At 39.6% G+C, this 23373-nt stretch overlaps 1 protein-coding gene across 1 annotated transcript in view; it reads left to right on the top strand.

Annotated features, from left to right (window-relative positions):
• Positions 1-23373, top strand: part of LOC139688306 (uncharacterized) — a 46016-nt gene that overhangs the window by 458 nt on the left and 22185 nt on the right. The window lies entirely within an intron of this gene.

Here is a 23373-nt window from a genome sequence, read left to right as displayed (position 1 = left end):
CTGTGTCTAAATGGAAACAACTCATAGGCAACGGAAAGTACGCAGAATACATAACTGTAATATATGTACGTTGACAATAAGTTAAGGCTATGGTTAAGGTTTGTTTAAGTTACGTTTGATACCAGCCGTCAATGAAATGCTTCCATGCCAGAAATCTAAATATATTTTTGTCTTTAGTGGAAAGTCAGAGGAAAAATCTAAAAATATAGAAACGATAGTGACTTTGGAGCTTATTGATAATTAAAAAGCACAGCTATTTGTTAAAGCCTGGGATTTAACTGGGTATTTTGTTAAAGCCTGGGATTTAACTGGGTATTTAGAAACGGCAATGAGCTAAATCAGCTTGAGTGACCTTGTAAATAAATAATTCAACTGCAACGGCAAAGTGACCCATAGTGAAACTCGTCATTTAGGTATTTTGTTGATGGTTAATCATAAAGTAACGAAAAGGGTCGTAATTTCCAATGAATCTTTTTCATGGGAAATTGGAAATTAATTTTATATTGTATTGAGGAAAAATCTTAAAGAATAATCAGCTCCATTGAATATTTTGATCTTTTAGGTAGTTCATTAGAGAATCAAGTCAAAAATATGCCTTACTAGTTTAAGCAGTTTCAATTGATTACGGCTATAATCACAATGTATATTACATGCAGACTGGGAACATAGCTTAGGTATGGGCATGAAATCATTCTGCGGGACATCACCGGCCTTGACGTCGTGATATATAGACAAGGTATGCCTACCAATATATAATTATCTGCGCATTCCCGTCCTCTCGATTTGCCTTATCATTGAAGAGGTTGCTTTGAAAGAGTCGTAAATATCAGCTCGGTATTTCAAAGGGAGATTATAATGCTTTATATCCCATCCTCTCTTGCAAACTTTGTTCATTGACATTTTTTTAGTTTAACTCAATTTTGTCGGCGGACGATACGCACACATCTAGTCAGCTGAGTGACCCGAATCGACTAATTTCATCTGGCACACTTAATGCGGGGATTTCGTACGAAATGAATAACTTGGAGCAGCAGCATCCCGTGTTCGCTGTTGTTATTTTAAACAATGCACCTTCTGTATGGCTTATCCGTGCTCCAAACATTTGACGTTCGTCCTTTCCAAGTTTCTTTTCTTCCACACATAATTTTTTAAATTTCTCCGCTGTCTTTATGACAGCGGAAGGCCCTTTTTTACTCTTGTAAAGGACAACGGACGATTACAGCACGGGCGAAACGTGACGTCAATTTAAAAGGGCGGGTCCTTGCGTAGTTTAAAGGGGTGTGACAATTTGGGGGGGAGGGGGTGGGGTTAGGAGGTGGCTGTCGGAAACAGCGTGACAGGTGAACGGATTGACGCTCTTGGTGAAATTTGTGCGATATTCCATTATCTTTTGCGTAAGCATCAGATTCTTTCTCTTAAAATATTGGTAAAAATTTCATGACTAGTCTTCTGCAGGGCAAAAAATGCATCGAAAAAGATGTTTCCAGACGGGAATATTTTTATCTTCGAGCACAATGTTTTACCCTATACTCATTACGAAATATGACTTCGAGACATTTATTGTCTGAGTCGATCTTTTATCAGTGAAACCGGGAACAAATAGTAGTCTCCGCGGAAACTCCCTCATATGAATTTCACTTGGAGGCAAAAAGATGAATTCGATCGATTCTACAGATGAATAGATGAAAACGTGGACCGACATCGATTACATCATAACATATGATCGTGCTATAGTGTAATGGGATAGCAAAATTTCATTTTCAAAAGAAGATTGTGTTATAAACAGATAATCACCCTAAACATTCATCGATAAGTAACAGCAAGGAAAAACATAGGTACGTATACAAGGAACTAAGAGCATTTCACCCATAAAATCATTCTATATTTGCTAAAGAAGTAGACACAGCTGTCTCTCTAAATCTAGGTTACACTCTAGATTTATTTAAAAAAAATATTAGTTTCTCTATTATAATCTCACCATAGTAAATAATAGTACGCGAACACAACTACTAGCTATCCAACTAGCAACATATTACGGTACTATATTAAATGCATTTCTGAGCGTGTGAATTAAATTTTCCATGCATTCGAATCCCTCCAGCTCACGACGAACTATGTAGATGTTTGAGCTTGAGTTAATGTTTCCGGGTTGAAGGATTCATACACTTTTTAAGTTATTTACTAGGTTATGTAATTCCCTCCATCAATCTCATCTACTTTTCCCAATAGCAAGCAACGCTCAAAGGATATCGAAATTTCTATTGAATTTCATGAGTTTGAGTCTATCTTGGTTTTCAGATCGTTGTGCAGCATTTGTCAAATTATTGGGTGAGAAAATTTTGAAGGCAGTTGAAGGGAAAATATGTTTTGTAAAATTGGTTACACCTTCATATATGCTATGAAACTACAAAATTGATCAATTTTTTCGGATACCGACGCTGTTGGTTAGCACCGCAAGGATATCTCTGCAACCCACTAGCAAACCCATCTCCTTCAACTGGTCTCTGGTTAAGCTAAACGACAGATGGTGAAAATGAGAAGTGAAAGCTGTCAGAAAGTATACCAGTATTTGAGCAGCGTCCCAGGATTTTCTCGTGGATGTAAACAGATCGGCATAACCAGGGAGGTTTGATCCCTTAAAGTTTTGTGTTGGGGAGAGACAACTCAATAGTCTAGGCTCTACGTAAGCTCCATCCACTCGCGGCGCCATGCTAAACATATTAGTGATTGAAACATTACCAATGAAATAATAACGAAGTTCTCTCATAGAATTAGCCTTGACCCACATACCTTATTTCCTGTGCCTCCTTTCCTTTCTTTCTTTTTAACAAACCCCTGAAGCGAAGCTGAACCTGCATAAATACGCTCAGATTGAAACGTGGTGTGTTTCTACGGCATTCCTGATCACTCAATTTTCTCATAATAGCGGAAAGGGTTGCGTTTAAGTGTAAGCGTAAACTTGGGTTATAGGGAAGTTAATCTCATTGGCTTGAAGCAGCGGTCACCGGGAGCCAGTCAGAGCCGAGGGCAAGGGCGAGCACGTGTCGGGAACCTGATCTCTGCGGAGAAAAACATTTTGAAACTCCGAACGCAAACACACAGCCATGCCGTAGTAGCGGTTGAAGGTCACCGTGGTCACGGCTGGGGAGATTAGTCAGACTTATTTTTTACCAAGCATCAGCCTGTTGCATAGCATCAGTCGTCCGGCTGTCCCGCAAATTAGTTCCACGAAAATATATGCCACTCCGACAGGGAGTGAGCGATAGTTCTCCCGAAAGTTTTGGACGCAGTCAGCTCAGCATTTAGGCAAATAAATGACTCCAAGATTTTCAGAAAACACGAATTACTATTATTTTCTCCAACTTTTTTGTCACCCATCAGGCTCCATTCACGGCTAAGCCACAAAGATTTGCAATCTGAGACACCAAGAATCAGCAACGCAATGGAAAAATCTCAATAATACGACGTAAAATTTTGGTTTTACTGTTGCCCACTATTTCACCGTGGAAGTATCGCATTCAAAGAACTACCAAAGTGACACGGCACCTATACGCCGCTGAATTCGGTCAGTCTTGGGTTTGAGAGTATTTGCTCTCTGCTAAAGAATTATAAACATATTGACTCGGCAGCATTTTTAGATTCATCAAGTTAAAACGTTTTGTTGTTTTTACTCACAGGTTTTAGCAACACCATAATACGCGTACATAGATTTACTATGTGTATCTCCCATCGAGGATTTGATAAAAAATGCATACCCAGGGTACGTTTCTGGGGTAATATTTTTTTGCGTGTTCTAAAACACAATAATACACAGGAGTATGAATAGTATTTGGAAAAATCTACGGCTGTTTTCCATTTTTTGCCCGTCTTCCCTTTTCTTGCGTTTCATTGGGCACCTTTCTCACCCTTGCCCTCTACAGGAGTTTCCGCTAAGCTAGTGCAGCTCTTAAATAACAATGAACATCATTTTTTGAATTAGTTACGCTTTGAAAGAGGCACTAATATGGATAAGAGAAGTAGCGAAATAATGGAAGCCGAAAAGGAGAAGGGATAACCTCATATGTTGCATTTTGAGACAGGATCATCTGATGAAGAAGACTAGTTTTCGGGGAAAATTTGAACGGAAAGAACTACAGAGTCAGACAACTTGCGTACCTCGGATGACGTACGCGAGAGAAATAGTGACAACGTCAAAGAAAGCGCATAAAAAGACAACTGGATTAGCGGATAAAAAAATCACGTGGAAATCGTCCAACGAATCTCGGGATAACAGGCTGGCATTTTGTCTGGCTTTCGTCTACCATTTGACCTATTTGGCAAAGGTGACTCTGTGACTAATTATCATTACTACCGCTAGAACAGCTCTAGGGGTCATAAGAGCACGCAAGCCTTCTCTAGGCAAGGCTTTAGTCCATCGGGATGGAATTGGCCTGTAGGAATTACATGAAAACCACTCGTCACTCTACCATGTACCATTTCGCATCGCTCAATTATTTATTTAGCTCACCATAAACTAATTGTGATATTGGAAATATCAACATGGTGCCACGTTGTCCACTGTGAAATATATGCTTTATCGTATCCGTTCTGCGTAATTGCGCCGGGGTTGGTGATGCGCCAATATCTTCGCCGACCTACAGGCACTTTTTTACTATCTTCCCGTCGACATTCTTACATACTTTGGGCCACGCAAAATGCCGCACAATCTCCTGGTACCGAAATGGAACCAGGGGATTGTGCTGATGAGGTAAGTAATGTACTGGCATTACACACCTAGGGACCGGGTTCTAATTACGGAAGCGACAGATTTTTCTGAGGCATCCCGACTCCTACTTGGATGCAATGCGGAAAGCACGGTCAAGTTGAGTACGCCGTCCATCAGAATGGACGTTTAACTGTGGACCCCTTGGCGTCTTTCGCGTAGAATAGGCCAATGCGGACCCGAGTTTTTTCTACACCCATCCCCTCATCACTGAACATCCTTCCTCCATCAAATAGCCCACTTATCCCTAATGGCGCAAATTACTTCAGCTCTCGGTCGCCACACCTTATTACTATTACCCGGAGATGGTCAATCTAGTTGAATATGTAGAGCCGACTTCAAATAAAGAGGGTCGGCATTGATTGCTGAGTCCACTTGATGGATAAGGAGTCATGGGCAGCATTCAGATCTAAGAGTCTTAGATGACGAGCATCTAACAAAGGGCGTAATCCTATAATGACTACGGTAGTAATGGATTAGACACCGACTACGAATAGGCTTCCAATCATCCGATAAACGAGCTAATAGTAATTTATTATCCCAAGCATGAGTTTCACATTGTAATGACGCCCAGTTTTCGTCTAGCTATGGAATTGGGATGCTTACATCTGATGTAATATCGGCATGTCATTCAAAAGTATACAAATTCGTACCGTAACTTAGAAAGTAGAATGAAAAAATTCATTGACTTGGGGAAAGGTTTTACTAACACAAATTTTTATGACATGCCTTCATTACTTTGGACGTAATACGATACTATGAACGCAACCATTGACTAGCTTTTCGAATGAAACCTGTCCCTGTAGACCCGTCGTTTTCTGGATGTGCTTTAAAGGCTTCACAAGATAGATGATCTTATCTTAACAAAATTATTACAGAATGTTTTATGCATGTTGGGTCTATTATTACAGCTTTAAGTTAACATTTTATAAGAAATTCCATTTCATAACCCCACATTATATTATACCTATACCAGATTTTCACGACGAAACTTAACAGTTAGCACCAAATCTTGTCATAAAAATACATCACGTGGCAGAATTTCACCGAGAGTTCCCTTTAACATTATTATTATATCTATAAAGTAATATTCGCTTATAGTGATTATCTAACAATTTGAGCTACGTTTGCAACTACTTATTTCATTGAATGTGAATTGGATATATGAAGACCCAACCTCCTAAATCTGCTAAGAAAAGAGAACGCGAACGCCAACCTTAGTGTTGAAAGAAATATCATGAATCCTGAATGAATAGAGTATCATACACGCAATGAAGTAATAACCAAGGGCCTTAACCGCATTTTTTTAAAAAGAGAATGATTTTAAACATGTACATTTCCTAACTCCATTTTCTCTTTTATCATCCAGTTTCCTCCTAATCTTTTTCATCCTATATAACGACTTCATATTTATCTTCCGCTCTTTCTCCAGCTATTTTTTTATATTCCGACATTCTTATACCTGTATCTCATAAGCCTCCAGGGTAAAGTCTTACTCTCTCCTCAAATACACCCCTACGCTTCATGTAAAAGTCTGAAGAATGTTTTCTTTTTGTCTCTACTCAACGAATTTCCGTAATCAATTTTCTCCGTTCTATAAAACTTATTCTGCTCCTGCAATGTTTCTCCACATAACCTACTATTGTCATTTTCCGACTAGAAAATATTACCAAGCATTGCCCAAATACGCGGACTTTTCTCTCTGTGGACATCGGTTTAGACGATTGACGTTTAAGATAACCCTACATTCTGAGAAACATGGCTGTGATACCCTAATGATAGAGTAAATTTGTGAACGCTAAAGACCATCCTAATAGGTATTCATCCTTCCGTCTAAAACTCACGATTAAAAGGTGCATATTGCATAGTTAACATTCGTGATATCTGTTTTGTTCCTCTCAGTCTCATTTTACAAATTCAATGCATACATGGTGGCAATAAATGCTGTGTCAGCTTGAAAAATCGGTAGAAAATAAGCGTAGGTAATCTCGCAGCAAGCGTCGGAAAATGTTCTGATACGTCTATGAATCGCGAATTTCCTTACACATCAGCTGCCACCAGGTAAAAGAGTTGACTTTTCTTGGAAGTGTTTTGGACCAAGATAGATGTTTAAATAATAAGGGAAAGAGAAGAAGAATTGCTGTTTGCAAAAGAGCTTTTACAGAGAGAAGAGAATTGAGACAGGGTACACAGTCTCCTCGGGGGGTAGAGTGTTTTGTATTGCATGCTCATGTGGTGGTGGTGTTTCCCATTCTTGCTTGCTGTGTCCTGGCTTGCGTTTTGTTGGATGGCTTTCGTGCTACACCCTGGGGTGCAGTTGTGTGTTGGTTTATGATATGATGATATTTAGAGATAAATTTTAAAAATTTTAGACACCCATTTTAAAAACTATCAACGAACGTGGTCTCATATGAAAATCACGAGTAAATTAAACCTTAATCTAATACTTAAAATGTAAGTGTTTCTTTATCCTAAATGTACTGTTTGAAGTCAGCATGTACCTCCCAACTTTTATACACGCAGGTGAGAAATGAAGTGTTAAGGCAGAAAACGTACGTTCTAATTTGGTTTTAAAAATGTTGGATTTCTTCAAACGATTTAAATGACGCCATCAAACGAAACGCATTTATAATCGACTATTTTGATCCCAAATTTCGTCACAAGCGTAAGATTGGAAAGATAGAACGCAGTGAGCATGACACACGCTGTCGTCACTGTTTATCTCGCCTGAATTTTGATGTTACACGCAGGATAACATGTACTCTTGAAATGGTCTGTGGTCATCAGGGATTCTGAAATTCTCGCCACGAATAATGTGCGATTTCCCAAGGGGGCAAACATTCACCGAGACAAAGAATCACCGTAACCTCGCTTCTTCAACGGGTGGGCTCACTTGCTTCCACTCCTTAAATACGTAATGTGTGGCGTGGGTCCTATCATCCGGGAATCAATAATTTTAAAAGCAAGCGACATTTACCTGTTTGAAGGCCGTCGCCAAGTCATTAAGTTCTGATAATGTATATTTTACTTCCCTGCAACTCGGATACATGGATTTCGGGCAAGGTACGAGGAAGGAAGAGGTTGCGGGTGGAGTGAGTTATTCGGTACGCGGCTGACCCTTAATCCCTGTCCTCTGCCATTTAACGCCCATCCACCGGGCGCTTTCATAATACACTCTAACGCCCCCGGAAGAGTAGCAGCAGCTTTTGATCATTCAGTCCGATTGCCGACGGCTTACCGATGCTAATTATTGGTGATCTATCTCATTGAAGTTGCCTGAAAAACACCTACGATGCTCACGCAAACACAATAAACTCGTTCCGTAAATGTCACGCCTTCTAGCTATTTTCATTTTGATGTCCTCGCGCTGACACTGCTCTTTTCCAATTGGTACAGGCTTAGCGGGTGGAATATGAATGCTTCCAGTTCTGTTCGGTTCAATTACGCCCTTCAGATCGAGTGTGTTTCGAAAAAACTCAACCTCCATGCATTGTAAGTTGGACAGAGGGAAGGCTTATCGACGAAATTCACAACTTTGCGGGAGAAGACATTCAAGAAGTTCCTGGATGAAACATGAAAAAGGTAGAAAACGTGGGTGGAGGAAATATTGAGAGGTGTTGGATGCATAAACGCCGTTGATAGAAGGGAGAATAAAAGATTGGAATGGAGGGAATGGTCTTTTCATCAATATTTACATGTTACCATACAAGTCGCCACCAGGGTTCGCGGTTGGGAGTGATTTAAAATCAAGCAAACAATATCAAAATGAAGTGTTGTTTAATATTAGTTAACATTAAACATGCTAAATAATTTGAATAAGGGCAACGGTTTTCCCACGAACAAAAAGGGAACAGAATAACTCTATCAGACCGCTCTAGAGGGTAAAAGTATTTTGTGTCAACAGTAGTCTGCTGTGTGATCACCCCCTGCCATCAACCTAGCCGTAACTTGTTGGGTACCATGAATAGCATAGTAACTTTCTATAAAATCTAAAGCAAATACGGTATTTATTCCTTTTACTATAATTAAAGGTAAAGTATTACTCTACGCACGTGAGAAGAGCTGCTAGAGATTAGGAGAATAAAGTAAAGCTTAGATAAAAAAATGACAACGTGCTAGGCCGTGCAAAATAAATTACGCTTATCATAGCAATGTTTTACACATCTCGTTCTTCTTCGATGCACGCGATCTAATTCTTTTTTTGGACGGTGTGAAGGCAGGTAAAAGATACTTAGAACTGATGAAGAAAATAGGTGGGGCACACCGGAGGAAGTCCCACTCCATGCCTACGTAGGGACCGTCCAAAACCTACTTTTACATTATTGCGTTCACGTTCTACGGACTCCTATTTTTTTCCGGCCAACTGCATACCCTCGGAAGTAAAAACTTCTTTTACTTTTCAATATAATCTCCTCGTAGACTTCGACATTTTTCATTACGCCATTGCCATGATTCTGCGGCCGTCGAGAACGTTCCTTAGGGGTCACTTTAGCCCACTGGAAAAACCGTCTGGTCCGTGGTCTAGGCTTCTTGGGTTCGTTTTTCCCATGTTGTTCGGTCTACTTTCAAATTTCGCACTCACGGACGCACATTTTCCACGTACATAATACCATCACCGATACCTCATTCAATTGACGTTGAATTTCGATGCGTGTCAAACCCCACAAGTGGAGAAAACATTATTACACGCCGTTCTTGTACATTAAACGACGCCATTATACACTTCACTCTAGCGGTAGACATACTTGTACGAACCCTGTGCACCGTACGGTGCAGCCATCTTTGGCTTTTATTCATAAAGTGAGCGCGACTTTTAAGCTCAAGCACATCTTTCTATGTAGGTACTCTCCGATCCGAGAGAACAATTGGGTGATCTGAACTAGATCGCAACTCGTAATGGGTATGAATACCTTGAATGAAATGACCGTTGAGCTGTAAATAAGGCGAGTACGTCCGAGGACACGAAGAGATCACTCGTCGAAGAGTTTATAATCTTGGTGCCACTCTGAATTCCCACACCCTAGCGTTACAGTTTAGAGAAAACCGGAAGCTCGGCAGGAGGTTGTTATTAGCGGTGATGCGTAATAGGAACAGGTAGAACTGGCCAAATAAAACATCACCATCGTCAAGGGTTATCAATTCTAAGATTAAATAGCTTAATTCGTAGCAATCATGAGTGAGGAATTTGGCCGGAAGATCTCGTCAGAAAAGTGTTAGTTCCAAATCCAAAAAAGGCAAAGGCTACATTATCTGAGAAATACAGATTTATGTGCAACAAAAGTGGTTCTCAGGATCATAAATTAGAGGATGGAGCGCAGGGCAGATGATTATTGCTGGAATGATCAGTTTGGGTTCAGGAGGGGGACAGGAACGCGTGATGCCATTGCAGCAATGATGTATTTGCCTGTTTCGTAGATTTCTAAAAGGCGTTTGATAGAATAAATTGAGAAAAACTAATTAATGTATTGCAGAAAATACGAATAGATTGGAGGGATAGGAGGCCAATCCGCAACCTACACGTCTCTGACTGCTCAGGTGCGAGTGGGGGACGGAGAGTCTGAAATGGTAGAGTTAGGAAGACGTCTTAGTTAGGGTTGTTCATTATCACCTGCGGTGTTCAATGTGTATGCGGAGAAAATGATTTAAGGAGGCATGGGAAGAACTGGTGATAGGAATGAAATTCGGAGAGGAATACATAAAATCAGTTAGGTTTGCTGATTTAACGCTTTAGTTTGTCCGTCAGCCAATGGGTTGGAAGCATTGCTGAGTGAATTGGAAAATCCAATGCGATAGATATCGGATGAGAGTAAATGTAAATAAAGCAAAGGTTGTGCGGTTTTCCAGAAAGAGAAAGGCCAAGTCAAACATTAAATTAAGGGGACAAAAACTAGAGCCGGTGGAACAGTTTACGTACCTCGGAAGTGTTTTGGACCAAAGTGATCGAAGTAGTTGGAACATAAGGAGAATGATTGCGTCAGGCAAGGAAGCTTTCACAAGGATGAGAGATTTGATGACAGGGGATTGAGTAAGGATGTTACGCCAAGGCTAGTGAAAACTTTGATATGGAGCGTAGTTGTGTACGGCGCGGAATCGTGGTCATGTAGGCAGGATGATAAGCGTTGAGTGGAGCCTTTTGAAATGTGGTTGTGGAGACGTTGAATTGGACAGAAAGGAAAACAAATTGGAGACGGCGAATAGTTTTCCGCGGTATTTTACGTTAACGACATTCACTCCGTAGACACTAGTAAGATACGTTTAACTGCCTACGATGTAGTGGCTTACCGAGATATCCGTAATCCTGAATACAAACCAGCTTTATCAGTTGACCATAATGCTATAAAACACTGGTGCGATACTCGGAAACTAGAATTAAACTTAAAAAAGTGCATAGTCATAAATTTTTGGAAAAAGAGCAAATCCCTCCCGAACGTGTACTGCATAGGGAACACCGAAATGGAACGAGTGGACTCAATTAAATACTAAGCATTACTCGCGATCGTCCCTGGGTAAAACGCATACGGGATAATGTGGACAAGCTAATGAAATATTGGGATTTATTTCTAGAGCACTAGGTAAGTGTGATGAAAAAGTCAAAGAGAAATGTTATCTGTCGCTGGTTAGGCCTAATTTAGAATATGCTGCTAGTATATGGGTTCCTCACGAAGTTGGATTGATTGTCGATTTGGATCACGCGCAGCGAAGAAGAGCTAGATTTGTAAAACTAAACTTAGTAGCGCATCCAAAATACTACCTTGATCAAAAAGTTCCCGGAATAACCACCGTGTGGCGCTCCCATCGTTCCGATTTGAGTTCTGTTTTTTTTGTTAAATTGGTACATCTCTTGTTGATATTCCCTTTAAATCTTAGTGTCATAACTTGACATTTGCAAAAGTTACGTAGCCAAGAGTACATCTATCTCTGTGTGTGTTGGCGATTTTTTACAATTGCAGAAATGGATTTAAATTTGCAACAACGAACATGTATTAAATTTTGCGTAAAAAACGGATTTAGTGGCGCACGGACGTTGGAAATGTTGGAAAAGTGTTTCGGCAACGATTCTCTAAAAAAACGGTCGTTTACCAGTGGCACGAGCGGTTCAGAAGTGGTCGTGAGTCAATCGAAGATGATGAACGCAGTGGCAGACCATCGACATCGAAAGTCGGTGAAAAAATTGATAAAGTAAAAGAAATGTTGGTCAATAACCGCAAATTAACCATCAGAGAAATAGCGGAGGACTTGAACATTGCCTATGGATCCGCCCAAGACATTGTGGTTAATGATTTGGGTTTCCGTCGTGTAGCAGCAAAGTTGGTGCCAAAAGACCTCAATTTCATGCAAAAAAGAGACCGTGTTGACGTCGCAAAAGACATGATTTGCGAGGCTGAATCCGATCCCACATTCATCAAAAGGATCATTACTGGAGACGAGACGTGGGTTTATGAGTACGACACGCAATCCAGACATCAGGCAAGTGAATGGCGTTCACCAAATGAGCCGAGACCAAAAAAACCACGTCGTTTTCAGTCAAAAAAGAAGGCAATGCTGACGGTTTTCATGGATTACAACGGTGTAGTGCATCATGAATTTTTGCCAGAAGGCCAGACAGTAAACAAAGAGTATTATTTGGGCGTTATGAGACGTTTGCGTGAAGCAATTCGCCGAAAGAGACCAGAAATGTGGGCAGAAAACTCGTGGATTTTGCACCAATGATAACGCACCGTCGCACAGTGCTATCATTATTCGTAATTTTTTGACGAAAAATGCAACAAATACCATCCAACAGCCACCGAATTCACCTGATTTGGCTCCCTGTGACTTCTTTCTGTTCAATCGAGTTAAAAAACCATTACGGGGAACGCGTTTTAGCAGCCGAGAGGAAGTAATGGAAAAATCGCAGGAAGCACTGATGGACATACCGAAAACCGAATATAAAAAATGTTTCGAGGATTGGATCAAGCGCTGGCATAAGTGTGTTGCAGTCGATGGGGATTACTTTGAAGGGGACAATATAGATTTAGATGAATAAACTTGTATTTTTAATTTTCTGAATAAATTCCGGGAAATTTTTGATCAAGGTAGTATTACAGGAGCTAGGCTGGGAATCACTTACGGAGCGAATGTGAAATTACAGTTTAAGTCTCTTGCATAACTTGGAAGGACGTCTCTTTAGCAGTGATGTTGATAATGTATTATTACCCCATCTTACTACGGCAAGAGAGATCATATCAATAAAATCATCGAGATTAAGTCTAGAAAAGTTAGTTTTTAGATGTCATATTTGCTACGAATGTTAAGGGATCAGAATAACATTGTCCGACTGCGGTAGGATTGTATTCGGGCCAAAATTAGTCAGGTGTTTGTTCACCCTCTGCCACGTATCCTGGCGGTGTTTTGCAGGGAACTAAAATGCCTATTATATAAAATATTAAAATGAGGCGGGAAAGATGGATTAACAGCGTTTTGATTGGTGATGGGATGTTGAAGACTGTGATAGAGAATGTTAGGCAAACGAGGAAGGGACAGGAATATGATTAGGATTTTGGACGGGATGAAGGAAAGAAGGAAGTATACGAGGAAGAAAAAATTTGTTGTAGATGTAGAATGTTTGTTCTTTGTTTAGAGTGCCGATTTATTTTGTGATCATCCTTAAACCTACATTAACCGGTAGATTACCTTTAAATAAAAATACATAATGCGCTTATCCTAAAATAAATATTTTTGGAGAGATTTCAATATATACTGAAATGAAATTCAATAGCCAGTTAAATGGAATTACCCATGTCCTTAAAATCTCTCCAAAAATAATATTCCTATTTGGAAAAATCAGTGTTCCTTTTTAAAACTCAACATATTTATTGAGAGTCTATTCAGGCCCATTCAAAAAAAGCCGCGCGTAGTGCACAAAATCAGCCTGATTTAGTTTGTTTCGGAAGAGTTTAACTCCTCCCCTATCAGGGAAAAGGGGTTAATATTTGCAAGTTGTGCGCGCCCCTGATTCAGGCCTCATTCTTAACATCCCATAATACTCCGCCTCATTCTTATCTTGGTTGATAAAAAATAAATGAATCAGGCAGCCTTACTATCTTTGTTGATAATGAAATTGAAACGAAATGCGTATCATGGGGCTCTATATTCATATTCGAAAATGACCATCTCTTAAAATTCTGGCTTTTGAATCTGGTCACAATTTCAATTTTCCAATTTTTTCCGGGTTATTCGGAAGGGATTTGCACACGTGTATGCACCGAATGTACCTTTTTCCTCAATACACCATTATCGTTTCCGCCTATAGCACATACTCATAAACCATCATTTGAAGAGTCCTGCATTTACACCTCAGGTGTAGCACGGTACAACCGGGGGGAGGGGGTGGATTATTCGGAAATGACCTTTGGGCTCATTCTACATAAGCCTGTCGAAATATTTCTCGCCGTTTTCATAATCGGAGATGCTCCTTCCTCACAATCAAAGGCAATCCAATTAAAGCACTGGAATCACCGCTGACACCAAGGCCATGCTAGCAGACATACAGATGCGAACGTAGGCGTCTGCGCATCAGGTCTCAACTACTCGTATGAATCCTCCCTACTTAAGTGGTAGAATTAAAACGCAGCTATAGATATCGTTATCAGACGTACATATAGTATATATTTAAGTTCGTGCAGCCCGCAGAATCATGCTGGCGACACATCGTGCACATTAACCCGTATCGTTTCTATCATGGAGTTCTCTTAATTTTTCCTGGCCCCAATTTTTTTCTGAATAGTGATTTTCTTCAAGTGAAAAGTCATTGCCGACATTATCTCCTATCTTGAAGGTGGCATATGTTTTAACTGTCGCTCGTCGCATTAAATTAAGAAATTGAAACTTGCTGTAAGAAATGAATAATTAAAGTCATAGCTAAACTAGCTAACTATTATGATTGAGTATCGCAATCCTTTTACTTGATGTAGCGACCCTTCATTTAACCTTAACGACCCATCAGTGGTTCTCAAATGAGATCAATGCTGTCTTATAATAGCCTCATTAAACTATTAATGCGGGCCATCGAATATTTCATACACGTAAAAGAGGAAAGTTTTATCATAGGAACACATGGAAGAAAAGGATTTACACTCTTCTCTGATGATAAATTCAATATAAAACAAGAGCTCTCTGTGTTCATATGTATATGTATGAGGCTAACGGATACATTTGAAAATACACGTAGTGTAGGTGAGTGGGAGCATATTCTCAAATCATTGTAGTCTCCAGATCGGCTAGAAATATATTTGCTAAATTATATCTTACATAAACAAACGTCGAGTCTTATATTGTTTATTACCGAAATAAAAATTCCAGTTTTCCGATCATTAGTTTCCTATACTAATATCAAAAATTAAAACTTTAAACAAATTAAAACAAAAAATAATATCAACATTCTGGGGTGTTTACCCATTTCACTTCTGCAACCTAAAAATATAAAAAAGTTTCAACTTAATTTTATTGGCCAGTAAAATTATTACGGCAACGATTAGAAAGATTCATTTGATCCTCAAAAGTGTTTATTCCACTCGTTTTCTTGCTTCAGAATGTAGCGAGTGCAGGTGGTAATTCTTTTGGCATGATGAAGAGCATTTTGTATGCTGGAAAGATTCGCACATGGATTTAATAGCCATTCCTCTGACACATTTTCCGTATCTCGCTCATTGAGAGAGTGTTATCTCTGTTAAACAACGATTACCGTATTGTCGCAGACGAAAAAGAGTAGCTGTGGACAACGCTAAATATAAGGACTTAAAATTGGCTCAGCAGATGGTTGCAATTCCTGTCTCGATCACACTTCGTCCTACCGTTCCAGCCAAAGCCGAACGAGATGACGAGAACGAGAGTGACGTCTCTTTCTACGTCATGAAAGGAGCGTTGCGTAAGTGACCATGTGCAAAATCTTGAATCATTCCTCCACCGACGCCTAACCATGAGTGTTCCATCATTTCGCCGAGAAAAGGGAGGAAGGAAGGAAGGAAGGAAATGCCGGATGTGAATCAAGTAAACAAGAGCACGCCACCCACCAGGGACTCCTTTTATAATCGTGTTTCTATTTCTACATTGTGCCCAGCAAACCACCGTCAGGGGGTGATTACAAACCAAGCATGCAACATCAAAAATTAAGTTTTTCTTAATATTTAGTCACAATATATTTTGAAAAATATTTCATATCATGTAGATCATGATAGTTGTAGGAACATGCACCACGGTAGCGGTTCGAAAAAAGGACAACTAAGGCTGGATGAGATAAAGAAAACATACTAGGATACTTAGAATGAAAAACAATATCCTCCTCTTAGTGTGGTCGGATAAAGTTTTCCGATCCATTATCGTTTGTGGGGAAAAATGACATTTTAACTCTATCTGTTCTACATTTAATCTCTAATCATATGCTTCATGATATCTCCTACCTTAGTATTATGAGGCTAATAATACAAATTTAACATCATCGCTAAAGAGATCAGCTTCCAATTTATGCGAGAGATTTAATCTATAATTTATCTTTCGCTCCGTGAGTTATTCCCTGCCTAAATCCTCAAATATTTTGGATACGCTGCTCAGTTTGCCATTGCAACGTTTTTACAAAACTCCTCTCTCGCTGCACTAGATCCAACTCGGCAATCAATCCAACATATTCTAAATGAGGCCTAACGAGCGAAAAATAGCATTTCTCTTTAACCTTTTCATCCCACTTCCCCGATAATTTTCTCATAAATCATAATTTTTTGCTAGCATGCCCGTATATTGCCGGTATGTGTTGCACCGAGGAGAGGTCGTGAGTGAAGGTAACGCCTATGTAATTTATCGAGTCTACACTTCCTATTTCGGTATTTCCGTTGCAGTTGGCGTTCGTAAGGACAGTACTCATACTTCAAAAATTCATCACTAAACAATTTATTAAGGTATTTTCTAAACGTCAAATGTAGCACCAACGTTTTATTTCGTCAAAGAGCATTGTTATGAGTTGCATCATTTCATTGCGTTCGTTCTGCTTGCATGATTGACGCCATCTTTTGTCACTCATGGCATTGAGCACAGACGTGGCTGTAAGATGAATGTGTTAGAAAGACATCGGGGCTGTACCTTTCGAGAGTTACTAAAAGAAAGTGTACTGGCGGATGTCTGGAATAATATCCGAGGGAATTTGCCATAGAATTCCACCCTCTACGTCAGGAAGTATTTTTCCTCCTCGTGCTCGTCTAAATCTAGGTTTTTCCTGCATTTTAAGGGTTAGAAATTATTGCAAGAAATCCAACCTCAAGGAATTTTGACATTGTGATACATCAAATAAATTAGCGATTTTCCACACTTTTTAATGAAATAACTCAACCAGTTTCCACGCTTACGCGTCATCATCGAGAGGGCCACACGTACCTAGGCCCTTTTTATAATGACGCGCACTGATGATGGCTACCCGTCACGGTTTGCATGAATTCATACGTATAAATGAAAAATCACTGCTTATTGATATTGATACAATTACCATTCTAATTAGCATAAATTCATACGCATCGATTGTTCAAATTGAATAAAATTATTTAAAACGGGCATGCGACCATTTTTAATATAGAGATATATTCGAGTGAACATATTACTCGAAACGCTAAAAACAGGTAATGACGTTGTCCACAAAGATAAGCCTAGTGTTTTATTTTTGTATCGGGAAACTTCATGTTCTTGTAATTACTGGGATAATACCCATTCTTTCGATTATATTTCAGGCAGGAAAACTTGTACACGGCATTATTCTGTCGACCTTTCTACTACTTGAGGACGTCGCCACTAACTTGCTACGCATCGCATGTAATCTCAAAACTGACTTCCACTCACGAGGTGGGGGGAAGGAAGTTGTGTGTTTCTGTGTGATACTTTCTTTTCACCTATTTTTGTATTATTCCGAAATACTGTAATAGGAATCGAAAAATATCCAGATTATATCTACTACTGATGTGAATCCAAAAGATGTTTTTTCATAATGCTTACTAGCTATATCGGTATTACATTTTCCTAATTTTCAAATGGGCTCAAAAACGGGCCCCACGTTAAAAATTAACTACAGGAATAAGCGGATATATTGCAACAAGCATCTATTTCTCAGAATGTCTCTAATGAAAGGGCTTCCCATGAAATATTTTAATCGTTACCAAGCGCGCAATCAAACACTATAATCCGGGGTCCATAATTATGAAAGTCACTGAATTATTAATCATCAAAATTATGTCAAAGCACGTATTACCAGATCAATTAATGCGAAATTGCTTTTCAGAATGTTGCATAGGTACTTCTAGTCCCCAGAATGTCTGTGATGAAAGAACTTTTCATGAAAACTTCTATTCGTTACCAACCACACAATCAAATACTTTAATCCAAGTTCTATTATCGTGGAATTACTGAATAATTAATTAATGAAAGTATATCAGAGCACGCATAGCCGATTTAATTAAGGCAGAATTGATTTTCAAAATTTGTAAAACACACAAAGTAAGGTGGATATATCGTTCGAAGAAATTATAATGTGGGCGATAGGAAAGGGGAATCGTGTACTTCGTGTGGGAAATTACCTTCGTTTCACAGTGGACGCAACGATTTTCAATAAGCCTCGTTACAAGCCAAAGTATTGTTTTACTAAGCGTTCGAATCCCGGCGGCGGCAAATATTTTTCGGTGGTATCCCGATACCTATTTGGGGTACTTCATGGAGGCCACTTAGAGTGAGTACGCCATGCGTCGGATGGGACGTTAAGCTGTCGACCCCTTGGTGCCTTTTGTTAAGAGTAGGCTAATACCGACGCCGGGTTTCTCTCCACCCTTTATCCTTCCCCATCCATCCCTAATGGCGCAGACCTCAGCTGTCGGTCGCCTCCCCTATAACTACTACTATAGGGCACATACATAAGCACGCTTATGAAAGTGCCCTATATGTAGGGCATAAGGGGTAAGTACGTTAGGTGGCGCACTTACATAGGCACGCTTATGTAAGTGCCCTACATAACGTACGGCAGTATTTTATTTTCACTAATATACGGTGAATGCACACATAGACTGCATTGTATTTACTGAAAACAACAGTACAACATACTGTATTATTCGAAAACAATTACAAGAGAAGTTCTAGATGGTCTAGCATTAGAAGCCATTAACGTATGTACTTCACATCCGTAAATTACGCAACGAAAAACTCCGAAGTCGTTGCCATTCTAACAGCGCCATCATCACTGTGAACAAAAGTGTGAAAGAGTATAATGCGGATTACTGAAAAATGCTTGTATGATACAATCTTCTCTTTGTGGCAAGCACGTACGTATTGAGTACCTGTATTGAACTGAAGGCTTATTATTTCATTGTGTGGAAGGTGAGTAAATGACTGAGTGTAGAGCTAGAGGGTAACCTCCGTCGGGATAAGACCTGCAAAACTTGAAAACAAGCAGAAATCGTAGGAATCCCAGAAACCCTTGAGATAACGTTCCCTTGAATGAAGTATTGCCATTATTCGCCAGTATTTTCAACATCATAACGTAGCCATCTGCAGGAGATTGAAATTCCGGAATTATCAATTGTTATAGGATTCCGAAATTTTCTGAAATATCCCTATCTGAAGAAATTCACCGTAGCCATTCTAACTCGGAGGTAGATTCATTTCTACAGCAGTGTTTCTTCCAAATAATTGATTTACCGATTCACGTTAACTTTTTAAAAGACAGTTGATATGATTAATATATTTTGGAAAAATTAGCAAATGAAAAAAGGAAGTGTCTGTTTCTAACTTACCATGCATGATCAGAATGAGACAAAATTTTCATTCGATTACCTGAAGAGTTCCTGATCAGGATTAATTACACATTTAACGTGAGCAAAGGAAGCATTAAAACATATTTTGATTGAGCAAAAAACTTCATTTCACCATAACCTTAGTGCATCCAGAAACCTGTATTTTGCCGAATTAAAGAAATGTTTGCGAGGATAAAGTAGATTATTTTAAACCAAATTTTCCCTCCGGCCATTGAAAATTAATTATCCGCAGGATATGAATTTAGTCATATCCGAGCATGGTATGATTTTTGCGGTTTGTTAAAAAAGTGTAAGTCCAACAAGCATTCCATCTAAGCAATTATGGCAGTTGCTAATGGTACGCAATGCTTACGAACTATATCAAACTCGTACTCGCATTTATGGTTAGGTATAACTGAAAAGTTTGCGCTTCATTTATTAGCACGAAACGTCGCTTATTCGCAGAGTGAAATTCTCTCATCACGCACTTATTTCCAGAGATCTGATGACGAATCAATTCACTGCATTGACTTTTGAGCACGCATTCTAGCAATGGCAATTAACTTGGCAGCAGTAAATATGCTCTTAAACTTAATGAGCAATGAGCCCTTCAACTTTTCTTATGTACGTATATTTTTCTATTTTAAAATATTTTATTTCCGTTTCTCACTTCTTTTTCAACAAATGCCCCTATTTTCAATATTAACGATCCAATTCATGGTCGTTATTCACCTACGACTAACAGCAATGTTTTTATCTGCAAAGAATTTCGTCAGAAAACATAAGCTCCGTAAAATCGCACAATTATGTCAACGTCTCCAGGATACTAACTGGTCATTCAGCCGCAGCGACTTTTGGCGGTATCACAGGGTTAGTTTCTCTCAGTACCGTTGAGATTGCAATGACTAAGTAGGACAAGTTTTCATACGAATACCAATTATTATCTGTTGGATGTGCGCTGCCCTTTTTCGACTGCAACCTGGAGATTAATTTGCGCGACGCGCTGCAATGCGTTTGCAATGAGCCGAATTGTAATAACACATTAGACCGCTGGAACAAACGAAAATAATGACGCCCAAAGGTGGTCTTAAAGTCGAATGAATGAAGTGCGCTTCCACGGGAGAAACTAGGCTCTACTATACTATTATTATTTCTTCGTTCATTGTTCTAATTACTTTCTCAAGGCCACTGCACAACATAGTGATCGCATGCAAGAATAATCCAGCAATTATAAACTCTGTCGTTGCAATTTAGTTACCTCTTGGTGGCTCGCATATAAATATTTAGATAAGGCGCAAAGGGAAGAAATTTCTTCTCCTCCTACCATTTTTAGTGATTCTTAGGATAGGAGAATTTTCCCTGGTGAGGAGAATAAATTGAGGGGCTCGAGTGAAAATTGGACGAACGTCATCGCGAAATAATGGTAGTAATTAGGGAAAACGACCTACAGCTAAGGTTTATCACAGCTTTAGCAACAGGTAGGCAACTTGGTGAAATGTTTTGGTAATGGGTGAGTGGTACGGAGAAACCCGGCGTCGGAATCAGCTTACACAACGGAATAAGCCGAGGGGGTCACACAGTTTAACGACCCACCCGACGGACGGCGCACTCCACTGAAGTATTCTCCATATAGCACCCCAAATATGGATCGGAATACCAATGAAAAATCCTGCTACCTCCGGGATTCGAACCCGGACCCTGAAGTGGAAAGCCAGGACGCTAGCCACCGAACTTACCCGATCCCCGGCCACCGGTATCTAAACGTCACACGATTTTCACGTGAGCCCTGGGTGCGATTTGCGCGAGCCTTCATTTCACTGTGCACCACTGCCATCCGCCACTGAAAATCGCACTTTCACGGCCGCAGGCCAATCTGCCTGCTCTCGGAGAGCGAATGCGGCTCGCGACTCGAGTCATGATTGATGCCTCTAATACGACATCCGACGCGCGAAGGTGAACGGGGTGGTGAGAAGAAACCGGTGGATAAGAAAGTTCGAAACGTGAGGGAAAACCAACTCCTAGTGATATGGCCACGTTATAACGACCGGGAAAAAGAGCGCATAAAAATGGCGACACTCCGCATAATTATCTCAATTCTACATTTGGAACATACTAAATTCTGTGCCATTAACATTAAAATACAAGAAATATTTTAAATCTATGCGTTAACCGACAAATTTAAGCAAAATATGAGTAAATATAATATTTTAATAAAATCATATGATAGTTATTCGTGCCATTGAAACAGTATGACATGCTTAATTAGACTAAGCGCTGCAGAAGAATGCTGCATTACGAACGAGCAATGAATGTGCCCAAATTGAATGAACTCTCCTCGACCAAAGGTTAATGGCCTCGTTGTAGTTATGGACTGGTCCCAAATGCCACTTATGAATAGTTAAAAAAAAGGCCATTAATCTATTTCGGCGCATTGACTTTGTTTCGGGCATGTGATCGAAATTAGCTGATCGGATTTCTGTCTCGGTAAATGATGCATCAACTGGGCACCAATGGCTTGCAAGTAACTACTACGCGCATACTTCCAACAGTGTCCGAGTTAAGTCCACGGTGGGTGGGGGGGAAGAGGGGATTCTTCCCGGAGAGTTAGCCGACTGAGCTATCGAATAATTTCTAGGAACTTCAGAACGTAGTTTTTTTTGCAAGAGTCACCTCTGCATTTTTTTTAGAACTAAGTAATTTATGTTCATTGATCAATTCGTGTAAATTATTTAAAGTTTTGAAGGCCCAACCCAATAAAAATTTTTGTGAATGGGTATATGCAGAAGAAATAGAGAAAAATAGAAGTTTTTGGCCCACTTCGAATCTAAAATAAATTTTGATTGAGTTGTGTAAACAATATATCATCAAAAAACCATCCACTATTGTGTAAGAACATTGAAGAACTTAAAAGTTATGATTAATGTGTCCTGCCATCAATGAATTTCCCGGCCTGGCCTTTCGTATTCTCATATCACAGTGATGCATCTACTAAAATGAAATAAGAGGTCGAGCAATTAGGAAGACAATGGTAGCAGTCCATAAAAGGGGATCATTTTCGATTAATTAGTACTGAGTGACAACGTTGAAGATATTTCATTTTACGGGACGTACCTCGTGAAACAATTTGGCCATGTGATTTTTGGGGAACTATTCTACTCATCTAAAACATCTAGAACTATTCCGATGAGAGTAAAAACCAGTCATTAACCTAGAGGTTGTTTTTGCAGGTGAGGATGGAGTGCGCTTCGCACTAACGACCTTTACCGTGCGTGAAAAGCACACATTTGGGTCGAGACCAGAACTTTTCCTCGCGTCACGAGAGCTTTCCGGGAACAGGTTGGCATCCGGAAAATCTCCGAACCTTAAGAGTGCGCGAATGGGAGGGAACCCTGAACCGGGGAACCTGTAGTAATTAACATGAGAGCCAGAAAGGTAGGAGCAGCTGTCCGGCTTTTTAGATTTCGATGTTTTGCGTGAATTTCAGGAAGTCTTATCTTGCTGACGAAGCCGTATTGAAACGTGGCAATAATATGTACGGAACAAAAATGTCATCCAATAAAAAGGATTGGAGGGGACGGTAATTATTTATGGGGTAGTTTAAAAAAATTAATTTTCCCTGAGATCGTTGAATTCAGAAGGAATAATATTATAAATATATTTTGCTAGCTGAAGATCAGAGTCAAAATCTGTTTTTTTAAATATTCAATCAATTTTCACGTAAAAAAGCATAATTCAATTTGGTGGAATAAATCTTATTGTAACAAAACTTTGATTCAGCCAATCATTCTCCTGACACCCAAGATATTTTATAGGCTT

Source organism: Hetaerina americana, unplaced genomic scaffold (assembly GCF_022747635.1).
Source record: "Hetaerina americana unplaced genomic scaffold, ioHetAmer1.1.p SCAF_2, whole genome shotgun sequence".
Lineage (NCBI taxonomy): Eukaryota > Metazoa > Arthropoda > Insecta > Odonata > Calopterygidae > Hetaerina > Hetaerina americana.
This window is presented reverse-complemented; position numbering and strand designations above follow the sequence as displayed.